The sequence below is a fragment of the Zalophus californianus genome, chromosome 13, assembly GCF_009762305.2.
Source record: "Zalophus californianus isolate mZalCal1 chromosome 13, mZalCal1.pri.v2, whole genome shotgun sequence".
Taxonomy (NCBI): Eukaryota; Metazoa; Chordata; class Mammalia; order Carnivora; family Otariidae; genus Zalophus; species Zalophus californianus.
This window is the reverse complement of record NC_045607.1, coordinates 70,861,288-70,875,257: the sequence shown is the minus strand read 5'-3', so window position 1 is coordinate 70,875,257 and position 13,970 is coordinate 70,861,288.

Here is a 13,970-nt window from a genome sequence, read left to right as displayed (position 1 = left end):
AGCTTCAATCAGTAGAGCATATTACACTTGACCTCACTTGTGAGTTCGAGCCCCACCTTGGGGGTAAAAAAAAAAAAAAAATTTTTTTAATATCAGAGCCTTTCTTAAGCAATTTCTCATTTATAACTCCCAACGTCCCAGTGTGATTTGTGGTAGTAGACCTCAGCAAGAGGGTCCCTATCTTGCACCTCCGCCCTTTAGGGACCTCACTCCTGCTCCCGCCCCCACCACACACACACACATAGAGATGTGTCCCGCCCTGTTTTAGACCAATCTCTGGATCCTGGGGACCCTGGAATTTCCTGCCAGCGCCAGGGTAGTGGGGATAGGGGATCTGCTGCCCCTCTGTCTTCCCCAGGGTGGATCAGACCCCGTTGTGGTGTACCCAGAGGCCACCACAAGGGGTGGCCAAGGGACGTCTGTGGAGGCAGGGGTGCGGGGGTTGGATGTGGGGGCCAGCATGTCCAGGAGCAGGAAGAGAAGGGCCTCTGGTCCTGCTGCCCTGAGCTGTTCAGCTTGTTCAAAGCAGTATTAAGGAATATTTGTTAGAGGAAGGACTTGGCCCAGTTGTCACCTCCTGCTGCAGCTGCACAGATCCCCCTCATCCAAAGGTACCCTGTCCAGAGCATGTTGGAGGGAAGCTATCTCACTGAACCTCCTACTCTGATGGGCTGGACGTGCCCTAGGACACCCCCTGGGGTTGGCTGTGACCTGGTGGTGCCTGCCTTGTACTTGGACTTGGCTCTCTGCCTGCTCTGGTTTCCTCCCCATGCTGATCGCTAACAAATACCCTACAGCCAAACTCAGTCTCAGTATCTGCTTCTGGAAATGCCAAATTATGACAATTTGTCAAGATAAGAAGATTTTATTCAAGTCAATAGCTTTTTAAAAAAATTATTTTATTTATTTCACAGAGAGTGAGACAGCGAAAGAGAGTACACAAGCAGGGGGAGTGGGAGAGGGAGAAGCAGGCTCCCCGCTGAGCAGGGAGCCCAATCTGGGGCTAAATCCCGGGACCCTGGGATCATGAGCTGAGCCCAAGGCAGATGCTTAATGACTGAGCCACCCAGGTGTCACTTAACAGCCAATAGCTTGATTATTGCTTTTAAAAAGTGATAATAGTATGTGGCCTTCCGTGTGTACTTTTGCCCTGGGTTGGTGAATATTAGGGCAGGGCCTACCAGGGAGGTCATCATGAAGGGTCTGGGAAGATGAGGATTTGATTCCTGGTCCAGCTCCTGGCCAACCCTGGGGACCTTGGGAAAGTCTTTTCATTTCTTTTCTAAAGTTCAAAGGAGAGCACATCTGCCTATCTCACAGTTGGCTGAGATGCTGGGCTGAGGCAAGGCCAATGGAGGGCAGGTTATAGTCTCTAAAGCCCCATATGCATGTATGAAGGGGCAGTGATGGGCCCCAAATGCTACTGGGATTGAATCATCTCTCCTAACCCAAAGAACAGATCTAAGATAGCCTAGAAATCAAAGAAAAGTCACCACCCAACACAGTCCAAGCTTTTCTTTTGAGGCTACCTACTTGTCCATCCTTATTATAATGACCTTTTGGCTTCAAAAGAGTCATGCTCAATACCCCAAAACTGTTATCTCAAATTTCAAGGAAGCAGAATGAGACCAGCAAGGACGGTAGGAAGGACAGAAGAAAGATCCCCCAAAGTGGGATTGCAAGCAACAGCATTTTGAGAAAATGAGAAGAATCGAGAAGAATCTGGGGTTGGTTCTCTGACCAGGTTTGGGATGAAGGCTGAGTTCAGCTAGTATAAAGGATGGGCTCTGGAAGCTTTGGGCAGATGTGGAAAACAACTAGGTAAGTTACCACATATGTTCACTTGGATTGAAGAATCCATTGAAGACAAAGCTTTGGGAAACCAAGCAGCCATGTCCAAAAAATAATGTGAAGATCAAGAGGAATTCAAAGAATGAACTCAAGAAATGAGTTTAAAACTGGACCACTTAAGAGCATGTGACTGGCTCTTGATGCAACTCTAGATCTGGGGGCTGTAAGTTTGAGCCCCAGGTTGGGTGTAGAGATTACTTCAAAACAAAACAAAACAAAAAGTCCTGGGCCACTTAAAACAAAGGCACACTCAGAGTCCTAAACTGTCAGCTCAAGACTTTTAGAAATCTATATTTTCTATAGCCTAGCTAAACGAGTTTTTTTTCTAATTAATTGAACTGCAATTGAAAACCAAACTCAAAGTCAATTGAATTAATCAGCCTCACCAGATTTCATGTGTAAGAGGTAATTATCATTGAGAAAAGCGTGGGAATCTGGGAATAGAAATGGGACCATGAAAGAGGATCTGGATAATTCCTAGTAACTCAAACTCCCAAAACCCAGTTGGGAGCAGAAGCAAAGCTTCTCCCCTTACATAATGAGGCTGTCCCTGCCCTGTGTGAAGACCCTGTTCTGACCTCACCTGAGGCAGTTACCTTGGAAAGGGAAGCCAGTCTCATCCCCACCCCCACCCCCCCCCACCCCCGCCTCTAAATACTCTCACTATTAATACTTGAATCAGATCCAGGCACACCGTAGGAGGCCAATTACAAAGTCACCCCCAGAAATAGAAAGAATTGCAAGGTGTTACTAATTTAAATTGAAAAGGCTGTGTGTGAATAAACCTAAACCTGTCAATGTAAGTGTACTTGACTCTGGTTTCAGAGTACTATCTAACTTAATTGACTGACTGACTTGGACCCAGCTAAATGAAAATGAGGAGGAAATGTCCTGATTGTTGTAAAGAAGAGAATCCAAAGCATCAAGGAGAAGGAAATACTGAAGTGGATTCCCATATGTGGCCAGCTCACCTTTCTTGTCACCTTGTCTCCAGAGGGGGGCCCCCACCAAGGCTTTCAAAGAGTCACTGGTGGAGGAAGGAGCACCATCTTTGAAAAATACCATGGTGGTTAGTCCCTGGGACCAGATGCTGTGAAAGACACCACATTTGAAAGGAACTCCCTGATTTTCATGGGGACGATGGGAGCCTAGATTTAGCAGAGGACAAATAATGGTCCTTAACCTTCAGTGCCCGGAACGACACGAGGACAGTCATGAGCAGTGGGACCCAAGTAGACTTCAGAGTGATGTGACCCACAGGTATTTGGCTAATAGCTGAGCATCCAACTAAGATCCTGTCTGGTCTGTAGGACAGACAAAATGTCTAGACCTAGTGAACAAAAGCCTGACTACCCCCCCCGCAACACACACACACACAGAGACAAAATTCCCCAGTCTGAGCCTGGTCTCATAGACAACCAGAAACACTTGAGTAAAGAAAGGTGGATCTATCTGAAGAATAAGAACATTGGCCATAGCAGTGAAGAACTGGCAAGGTCTCATTCTTTTTTTTTTTAAGATTGATTGATTGATTGATTTGTCAGAGAGACAGAGCAAACACAAGCAGGGAGAGTGGCAGGCAGAGGGAGAAGCAGGCTCCCCACTGAACAAGGAGCCTGATGCAGGACTCGATCCCAGGACCCTGGGATCATGACCTGAGCCGAAGGCAGACGCTTAACTGACTGAGCCACCCAGGAGTCCCTGGCACAGTCTCATTCTTAATAAAGAAGTGGCAGTGGGAGAGATTGTAGTGTCTTAGGCTCAGTGGTTTTAGCTGCTGCTCCTTGTCAAAAAACTTCGCAACCCATGGGTCACAGCACTTTGGTGAGCCACAGACAGAAAGCAGGTGGTCTGCCATAAGAGATCCATGGTTGTAAATATTGTGCATTGATAGAAAAGACATCTTTAAGCATTTTTACAGCCATCAAAAATTGATAACTGAAAAAAGAAAGACCTAGGTATAACTCTAAAAAAATATGTATGAGGTCTATCTGGGAAAACCAAAACTGAAGAGAGACATCAAAGAACTAAATAAATGGATTGATATTCCATGTTTGTGGCTGGGAAGACTCAACATTGTCAAGATGTCAATTCTTCTCAACTTGATCTATGGACTCAGTGCAAATTCAAATCAAAATCTCAGCAAGTCATTTTGTGGATATTCACAAACTTTTTCTAAAGTTTACATGGCAAGGCAAAAAACCCAAAATAGCCAACACAATAGTCAGAGGACTGATGCTACCCGACTTCAAGACGACATAAAGCTACAGTGATCAAGACAGTGTGGCATTGGGGGGAAAAAAATTAAAAAGACAAATAAATCAATGGAACAGAATGAAGAGCCCAGAAATAGACACACACAAATACAGTAAACTGATCTTTAAGAAACAAAGTCAACCCAGGGCGCCTGGGTGGCTCAGTTGGTTAAGCGACTGCCTTCGGCTCAGGTCATGATCCTGGAGTCCCGGGATCGAGTCCTGCATCGGGCTCCCTGCTCAGCAGGGAGTCTGCTTCTCCCTCTGTGACAACTCTTCCCTCTCGTGCTATCTCTCCTTCTCTCTCTCAAATAAATAAATAAAATATTAAAAAAAAAGAAACAAAGTCAACCCAATCGAGAAAGGATAGGGTTTTTACTATTATTATCTTTTTATGTGCTGGAACAGCTGGGCATCCACATGCAAAAAAATTAATCTAAACACAGACCTTGGGACAGCGGGGTGGCTCAGTCAGTTAAGCGTCTGCCTTTAGTTCAGGTCATAATCCAGGAGTCCTGGGATCAAGCCTAGCATCAGGCTCCCTATTCAGTGGGGAGTCTGCTTCTCCCTGTGCCCCTCACCCCGCTCATGCTCTCTCTCTCAAATAAATAAAATATTTAAAAATAAATAAACACAGATCTTAAGCTGTTTATAAAAATTAACTCAAAATGGGCCATAGACCTAAATGTAAAAGGCAAAACTATAAAAATGCTCGAAGATAATATAGGAGAAAATCCAGGTAACCTTGAGTTTGGTGATGACTTTTTCTTTTTCTTTTCTTTTTTTTTTTTTTTTTTTTGGTGATGACTTTTTAGATACAACACCAAAAGCACAAGAAGTTGGACTACATTAAAATTAAAAACTTCTACTCTGCAAATGACACTGTTAAAAGAATAAGAACACAAGCCACAGACTGGAAAAAAATATTTGTAAAACACATATTAGACAAAGGACTTGTACCCCAAATATACATACAACTCTTAAAACTCAAAATAACAAAAACAAATAATCCAGTTTTAAAATAGGCAAAGATCTAAACTGACACTCCACCAAAGATATACGGGAGGCAAATAAGCATGTAAAAAGATTCTTAACATCACGTCATTAGGGGATTGCAAAATTAACAGTATTGAAACACTACTACACACTTATTAGAGAGCTAAAATTCTGAAGAATTTTAGAAAAGCTAAGCCAGCCCCTAATCTGTTCACTGTCTCCCCAATGTGATGTTGAAATTATACCAGACACACAGCATTTGGGAGACCAACTTATGGCAGAGTAATCAAGATAAAAAACTGGAGGATATAATGGAAACATACATTTTTTGACAGTTCCTAGGAAAACCTGCATAATAATATTTCAGATGTGCCAGATAGCAAGTTGTTGGGCTATTTCTATATTAATAAAAACACTCACAGTTTGTTTTAATCAATAAAAATAAAAGACACTGTCCCTCATTTTTTTAAAAAAATAACTAAAATTCAAAACACTAATAACACCAAATGCTGGCAAGGATGTGGAGCAACAGAAGGTCTCAATCATCACTGATGGGAATGTAAAGTGGTACAGCCACTTTGGAGGATAGTTGGGTAGGGTTTGTTTTGTGTGTGTGTGTGTTTTGTTGTTGTTGTTTTATTTAGTTTCAGCGGTAGAATTTAGTGATTCATCAGTTGCATCTAACACCCAGTGCTCATTATATCAAGTGCCCTCCTTAATGCCCATCATCCAATTGTCCCTTCCCCCCACCCCCTCCCCTGAAGCAATCCTCAGTTTGTTTCCTAGAGTTCAGCATCTCTTATGGTTTGCCTCCCTCTCTATTTTCATCTTATTTTTCCTTCCCTTCCCTATGGTCATCTGTTTTGTTTCTTAAATTGCACATATGAGTGAAATCATATGGTATTTGTCTTTCTTTGACTGATTTATTTTGCTCAGCATAATACACTCCAGCTCCATCCACATCATTGCAAATGGCAAGATTTCATTCTTTTTGATGGCTGAGTAATATTCCACAGTGTGTGTGTGTGTGTGTGTGTGTGCGTGTGCGTGTGCGTGTGCGTGTGTGTGTGTGTGTGTGTGTATGCCACCCTTCTTTACCCACTCATCAGTTGATAGGCACTGGGGCTCTTTCCATGTTTTGGCTAATTGTTGATAATGCTGCTATAAACATTGGGGTACATGTACCTCTCTGAATCTGTATTTTTGTATCCTCTGGATAAATACCTAGTAGTACAATTGCTGGGTTGTAGGGTAGCTCTATTTTTAACTTCTTGATGAACTTCCATACTATTTTCCAGAGTGGCTGTATTACATTCCCACCAACAGTGTAAGAGGGTTCCCCTTTCTCTGCATTCTTGCCAACATCTGTTGTTTCCTGTGTTGTTAATTTTAGCCATTCTGACAGGTGTGAGATGGTATCTCACCATGGTTTTGATTTGTATTTCCCCGATGATGAGTGATGTTGAGCATCTTTTCATGTATCTGTTAGCCATCTGTATGTCTTTGGAAAAATGTCTATTCATGTCTTCTACCCATTTCTGAACTGGATTGTTTGTTTTTTGAGTGCTGAGTTTGATAAGTTCTTTATAGATTTTGGATACTAACCCCCCATTCTGTAGGCTTTTAGTTTTATTGATTGTTTCCTTTACACTGTACAGAAGTTTTTTTTCTTGATGAAGTCCCAATAGCTCATTTTTGCTTTTGTTTCCCTTGTCTCTGGATATGTGTAGTAAGAAGTTGCTCCAGCTGAGGTCAAAGAGGTTGCTGCCTGTGTTGTCTTCTAGGATTATAATGGTTTCCTGTCTCACATTTAGATCTTTCATCCATTTTGAATTTATTTTTGTGTATGGTATAAGAAAGTGGTCCAGTTTTCCCAATACCATTTGTTGAAGAGACTGTCTTTTTCCAAATGGATATTCTTTCCTGCTTTGTCAAAAATTAATTGACCATAAAGTTGTGGGTCCATTTCTGGGTTGTCCTTTCTCCATTGAATGGTCTTGGTATCTTTGTCAAAAATCATTTGACCAGGGGCGCCTGGGTGGCTCAGTCGTTAAGCGTCTGCCTTCAGCTCAGGTCATGATCTCAGGGTCCTGGGATTGAGCCCTGCATCGGGCTCCCTGCTCAACGGGGAGCCTGCTTCTCCCTCTCCCACTCCCCACTGCTTGTGTTCCCTCTCTTGCTGTGTCTCTCTCTGTCAAATAAATAAATAAAATCTTAAAAAAAAAATCATCTGACCACACGCATAAGTTTATTTCCAGGCTCTCTCTTCTATTAGTCTTTACATCTGTCTTTATGCCTGTACCATACTGTTTTGATTATTGTAGTTTTTAATAAGTTTTGAAATCAGGAAGTGTGGGTCCTCCAGTATTGTTCTTTTTTAATACTGCTTTGGCTATTCAGTGTCCCTTGAGATTCTATTTGAATTTTAGAATGGGTTTTTCTATTTCTGCAAAATCCATCATTGGGATTCTGATAGCAATTAAATTGATCTGTAAATCGCTTTGGGCAGCATTGACATCTTAACAATATTAAATCTTCCAATCCATGAACTTGGGATGTGTCTTCATTGATTTATATCTTTATTATTCCAGCATGTATTGTAGTTTTCATTGTACAAGTCTTTTGCCCCTTTGCATAAGTTAATTTCTAACTATATTATATTTTTTTCATCTTTTGTAAATGGAATTGTTTTTGTAATTTCCATTTCTGGTTGTTCATTGTTTGTGTATAGAGATGCAACTAATTTTGGCATGTTGACTTTGTATCTTGCCACTTTGCTGAATGCGTTTATTTTTTTGTGGAATCTTAAAGGTTTTTTTTACATATAACAACTAGTGGATCAAATAAATCACTAGGAAAATTAGAAAATACTTAGAGATGAATGAAAATGAAAACATACCAATACTTATGGGGAACAGTGAAAGCAGTGCTAAGGGGGCAATTTACAGTTATAAATGCTTACATTAAAAAATGAGAAAGATCTCAAATGAACAAACTAATTTTGCAGATTAAGGAACTAGAAAAAGAAGCTAAACACAAAACTAGTAGGAGGGGGAAAATAGTAAAGATTAAACGAGAGTGAAATGAAATAGAATATAGAAAAACACTGGAGAAAATTAGTGAAACAAAGTTGATTCTTTGCAAAGAACAAAACTGTTAAACCTTTAGCTTGATAGACTAAGAAAAAAAGGAGATTCAAATTACTCAACTCAGAAGCAAAAATGAGGAGATTACTACCAATTCTACAGCAAGAAGGATTATAAAAGAGTACTGTGAACAATTATATGCCAAAAAAACTGGATAGCCTAGATGAAATGGACAAATTCCTAGAAACAAAACCTACCAAGGCTAAATCACAAAGAAATAGAAAATCTGAGTAGACATTTAACTGGTAAGGAGATTGAATCAGTTATCCAAAATCTTTTGACAAAGAGTTGTGGATTTGATGGCTTCACTGGTGAATTCTACCAAACACTTAAAGAAGAACTAATACCAATCCTTCTCAAACCATTCCAAAAAATTGGAGAGGTAGGAACACTTCATTCTATGACGCCAACACTATCCTGCTACTAAAACCAGACAAAGACATTACATGAAAATAAAATCCAATATCCCTTACAAACATTGATGCAAAAATCCTCAACAAAATATTAGAAAACTGAACTCAGCAACATATTAAAAGTATTATGCACCATGATCAACCGGAATTTATTCCTGGACTGGAAGGATGGTTCAACATATGAAAATTGACCAATGTAATACACCACATTAACATAATAAAAGGAAAAAATCACAGGATTACCTCATGGAGCATAGAGCCCAATGCAGGGCTCAATCCCACAACTCTGACCTGAGCCAAAATCAAGAGTCGGACACTTAACCAACTGAGCCACCCACATACCCCTCTTTGAGGTCATCTTGCCTGAACTTCTAGGATGTTTATATTCATGTCTTTCATCAAATTTGGTGATTTTTTTTTTTTAGCCATTGTTTCTTCAAATATTCTCTTTTCCCCTTTCTCTCTCTTCTCCTAGGATTCCCACAATGCATATATTGACCCATTTGATGGTATCCCACAGGTCCCTTAGGCTCTGTTCCCTTTCATTCAATCAGATTCAATAATTTCCATTGTCCTATCTTCAAATTCACTGACTTTATCTTCTGCCTGCTCAAATCTGCATTTGAATCTCTCTAGTGCATTTTTTTTAGTTGTTGTACTTTTCACCTCCAGGATTTCTTTTCTTTTCTTTCTTTCTTTCCTTTTTTTTTTTTTTTAGGTTTCCTATCTCTTTATTGGTATTTCTATTTTGTTCATATATGGTTTTCTTGACTTTCTTCACATGTTCCTTCAGTTCTTTGAGTACCTTTAAGACCATTGTGTTATTAAAGCCTTGCCTAGTAGTTCTGTCCTCAGGTCTTTTTCAGGGACAATTTCTGTTGATTTCTTCCTTTTAGTGGACCATAGTTTCCAGTTTCTTTTATGCCTTGTGGATTTTTGTTGTTGTTGTTGTTGTTGAACAATGAAATTTGAATCTAATAATGTGGTAACTCTAGAAATAGATTCTGCCCCTTTCCCAGGAATGCTGAGTTTTTGTTTATTGTTTCTGTTTGGATTGTTGCTTTTTGCTTCTGATAATTTTAGGCTATCTCTACAGGACCAGACTGAGGTATAAATTTAAGGTCCTCTCAGGACTTTTCTGAGCTTGTGCCTTTCCCTGAGCATGTGCAGTCACTTTCTGATTTTCCCTATATGGGCAGTTGTTTTTAATGTCCTAGTCTTTAATGAGGAGAGGGGGAAAGCGGGTGCTGGTCCTTTAAGTCTCCTGGAAGTCACTTCAGCCTGAGGGGGAGGAGAATGCAAGAATGAAGGGAGGTACAACAATGACCACCCTCTTTTTCTGTACTTCTGTGATCAGAAGCATCGATCAACAATTAGAGCACAGATCACTGATATTTGGAAGACAGGTCCTTACCACTATCCTAGCTCCTGAAAACTGTGGGCAGGCAGGTCCAGCCACAGGTATAGGACTTCTGCCATGGGGCTGGGGATGTGGATGATAGTTGTTACTATGCTAAGAGCTGAAATTGATCAAAATTAACCACAATCTACAATTTACTGTCCAAGGGTCCCCTGAAAGTTGCAAGCCTTCAGTAGACTTCTGAATTCTAAAATAGTTACATCATAGGGCATCTAGGTGGCTCAGTCTGTTAAGCATCTGCCTTCAGCTCAGGTCTTGATCTCAGGGTCCTGGGATCGAGCCCTGTGTCCAGCTCCCTGTTCAGAAGGGATTCTGCTTGTCCTTCTGCCCACCCCCCCACCCCCGTTCATGCTCCTCTCTCTCCCTCTCTCAAATAAACAAATAAAATCTTTAATAAAAAATTAAAAATTAAAAATTAAAAATAAATAAAATAGTTACATCAGATAGATTCTGCCAATGCAGTTATTGTCTAGGTGGAGAGAAAGATTCCTGGTGCTTCCTACTCCATCATCTTCCCAGAATCCCCCCCATAATTTGTTTTAAAACATTATAAAAATGATGACCTAGAAATATATTGACCAAAAGATTTTCTGAAGCCATAAAGGCCTCTAGTTCCATTGAGTGTTTTATATTTAAATATTTATTTTTATACATTTATGGAAATTTTTAAATTAAATTTTAAGCTATTAGACAGATAAGAAAGACACAGCAGTGGGGGGAAAAAGATTTTGAGCCACTAATTAGTAATTTCTAAGGAACATCTCAAATTTGGATTTGCCCAACCAATCATCTCATCCTCGGCTTAGGGGTCATATTTGCAGTTAACAAATAGAGCAATGGCCCCATGCAAACTTCACCACCACTCCAGCCCAGTTCCTATATTAAACAGAAAAGATACAATCATATCCAAGCATCAAATACTCAAAATAAAATTACAGTTCTTTTAGGATATTGGTAACAGTACCAGAACACTGGTCATAAAATTAGTACCCAAAGCTAAAATGCCTCACACAAATGCAGACTTGCTCTTTTCAACTGTCTGCATGGAAATTGTCCACAGATAAATTGGGACTGCCAAAAGTAAAAGAAACAGAAAAGAACCCCCGTCAGATGATACTATTAGCAGACATACAGATGACATTATACGTAATGGAGAACCACACTAATGCAGACGTTTATCAATTGATTGTAACTACAGGTATGAGTAAGTGTGCTTGTTAGTAGCACTAATTAGAAGGCCTAAAGAGAAATGCTTGGAGGAACAGTATTTGTTGCACAAGCAAAGTGCCAAATCAAACTACTACAGATGAAATATTTGAGGTAATAAATATTTTTTAATAATGTATGATGGAAATATTGCAAGTGTTTGTGCACTCACAATTTTGCTGCAATGTCAGGAAGATGTAAAGGCCCTATGCAGCATGAATTTTATCTGAAATCTTGAGATTCAAGTAACACATGTTGCTTTCTTCAGAAAAGCTCTCATATGTAAATGTTTGTCTTTAGCTCTAAATTGCATGTTGAATGATGAAACCGAATGGTGAAATCTAACAAAATGCAAGCTCCTAGGGGCCATCTGGTTTCAGCAATCAGTGAAGCATGAGCTCAAAGCACCACTGTTTTTCATACTAAAATGTGTTGGTACGCAGAGTAAGAGTTGTCAAGAATGGGTGAGTTTTCTTTCTCTTTGGGTAAATACCCAGCAATGAAAGTACTAGATTGTACGATATTTCTATTTTTAATTTTTTGAGGAACCTCCATACTGTTTTCCCATACAGCTGCACCAGTTTACATTCCCACCAGCAGTGCATGAGGGTTCACTTTTCTCCACATCCTTGCCAACACTTAAGTTGTCTTTATGATACTAGCCATTCTGACCGGTATGAGGTGATAGCTCGTTGTGGTTTTGATTTGCATTTCCCTGATGATCAGTGATGCTGAGCATCTTTTCAGGCATCCGTTATCTATCTGTAGGTCTTCTCTGGGAAAATGTCTATAAGTCCTCTGCCCTTTTTAATTGAATTATTTGTTTTGATGCTAAGATTTAGGAGTTCTTTATTTTTTTGAAAAAAAATTTTTATTCATTTGAGACAGAGATACAGAGTGAGAGAGAGAGCAGGAGCAGTGGGGAGAGGCAGAGGAAGAGGGAGAAGCAGACTCGCTGCTGAGCAGGGAGCCCAATGTGGGGCTCAATCCCAGGACCTGGAGATCATGACCTGAGCTGAAGGCAGGCACTTAACCATCTGAGCCACCCAGGCACCCCGAGGAGTTCTTTATATTTTTGGATATAAACCCCTGATTGAGTATATTGTTTACAAATATCTTCTTCCTTTAAGTAGGTTGCCTTTTCATTTTGTTGGTTTCCTTCACTATGCAAAAGCTTTTTGGTTTGAGGTAGTTCCAATAGTTTATTTTTGCTTTTGTTTTCCTTGCCTGAGGAGACATATCCAGAAAAATGCTCGTAAGGCTGATGTCCAAGAGATTACTGCCTATGTTTTCTTTTAGGATTCATAGTTTCAGGTCTTACATTTAGGTCTTTAATCCATTTTGAGTTTGTTTTTGTGTAGGGTACAAGAAAGCGGTCCAGTTTTCCCAACACCATTAATTGCAGCATTATTTACAATAGCCAAGATATGAAAGCAACCCAAGTGTCCATCAATCGATGAATGGACAAAGAAGATGTGGTATACATGTACAGTGGAATATTTCTCAGCCATGAAAAAGAAATCTTGCCATTCTCAGCAACATGGATGGGCCTCAAGGTATCACACTAAGTGAAGTAAGTCAGACAGAAAGACAAATACGATATGGTTTCACTTATATGTGAAATATTAAAAACAAAAGAGCAAACAGTAACAAAAGAAACAGACTCATATATACCAAGAACAGATTACTGATTGCTGGAGTGGAGATGAATTAGGTGAAGAGGAAGAGGTACAAATTTCCAGTTATAAAGTCATGGGGATAAAAGTATAGCATAGGGAATATAGTTGGTAATATTGGTAACATTATATGGTGACAGATGTAACTGCATTTATCATGGTGAGCATAACATAATGTATAGAATGTTGTACATGTGAAACTAATATAACATTGTATATCAACTATACTTTTTTAAAAAACTGAGTTGAAATGACAATTTTTACAAATGAATCTCAATTTGTAGATTTGTTGAAGGCTATTCCTAGCTTAAATAAAATAGTTTACTTACTAACATTTCTGTTTACCTGGTTAAAAATTGGAATCTCCAAGTTTTTAAAATTTAAAAATGTATAAAATGTAGGGGTGTGTAAAGTATTATGGATTCAAAACAAAATGCCAACTTTGGTGCAATGTAAGTTAAAATGGTTCATATGTGATACTTAGCCAGTTATTAGTGAATTGCTAAGATTAGAATATTGACATCAATAGGTACTGAAAGAAAAAGCTTCACTTTTATTTTGAAATATAATCAAACTTTGTCTAATAAACTATTAGCTTGAACCATATGAAATTGCCATTTTTGGAGGTCAAGAATGACCTCATACTGACATCATATGGTTCAATCTATTATTTGAGATCTATCACTATTATTACAAGAAATCGCCACAGAATTTGAAAGGAGTTTTTTCAGGTATAAAATTTCATACCTACAAGTCATGTATCACATTGTCAAAAGTCATCAAATTGTACACTTTAAATGGGTATATTTTCATACATAGATTATACCTCAATAAAATAATTAGGTTCACAGAAGCAAACTCAAGTTTCTCATATAAAATTGAAAATATTTTATTTATGCATTTTATATTCAGTATTTAATATCTTCCCTGATATTTTATATTTCATCTTATTATAAGTACATACTGAATTTTTTCACCCAATCCCCAGTAAATGGCCCATATTCCTT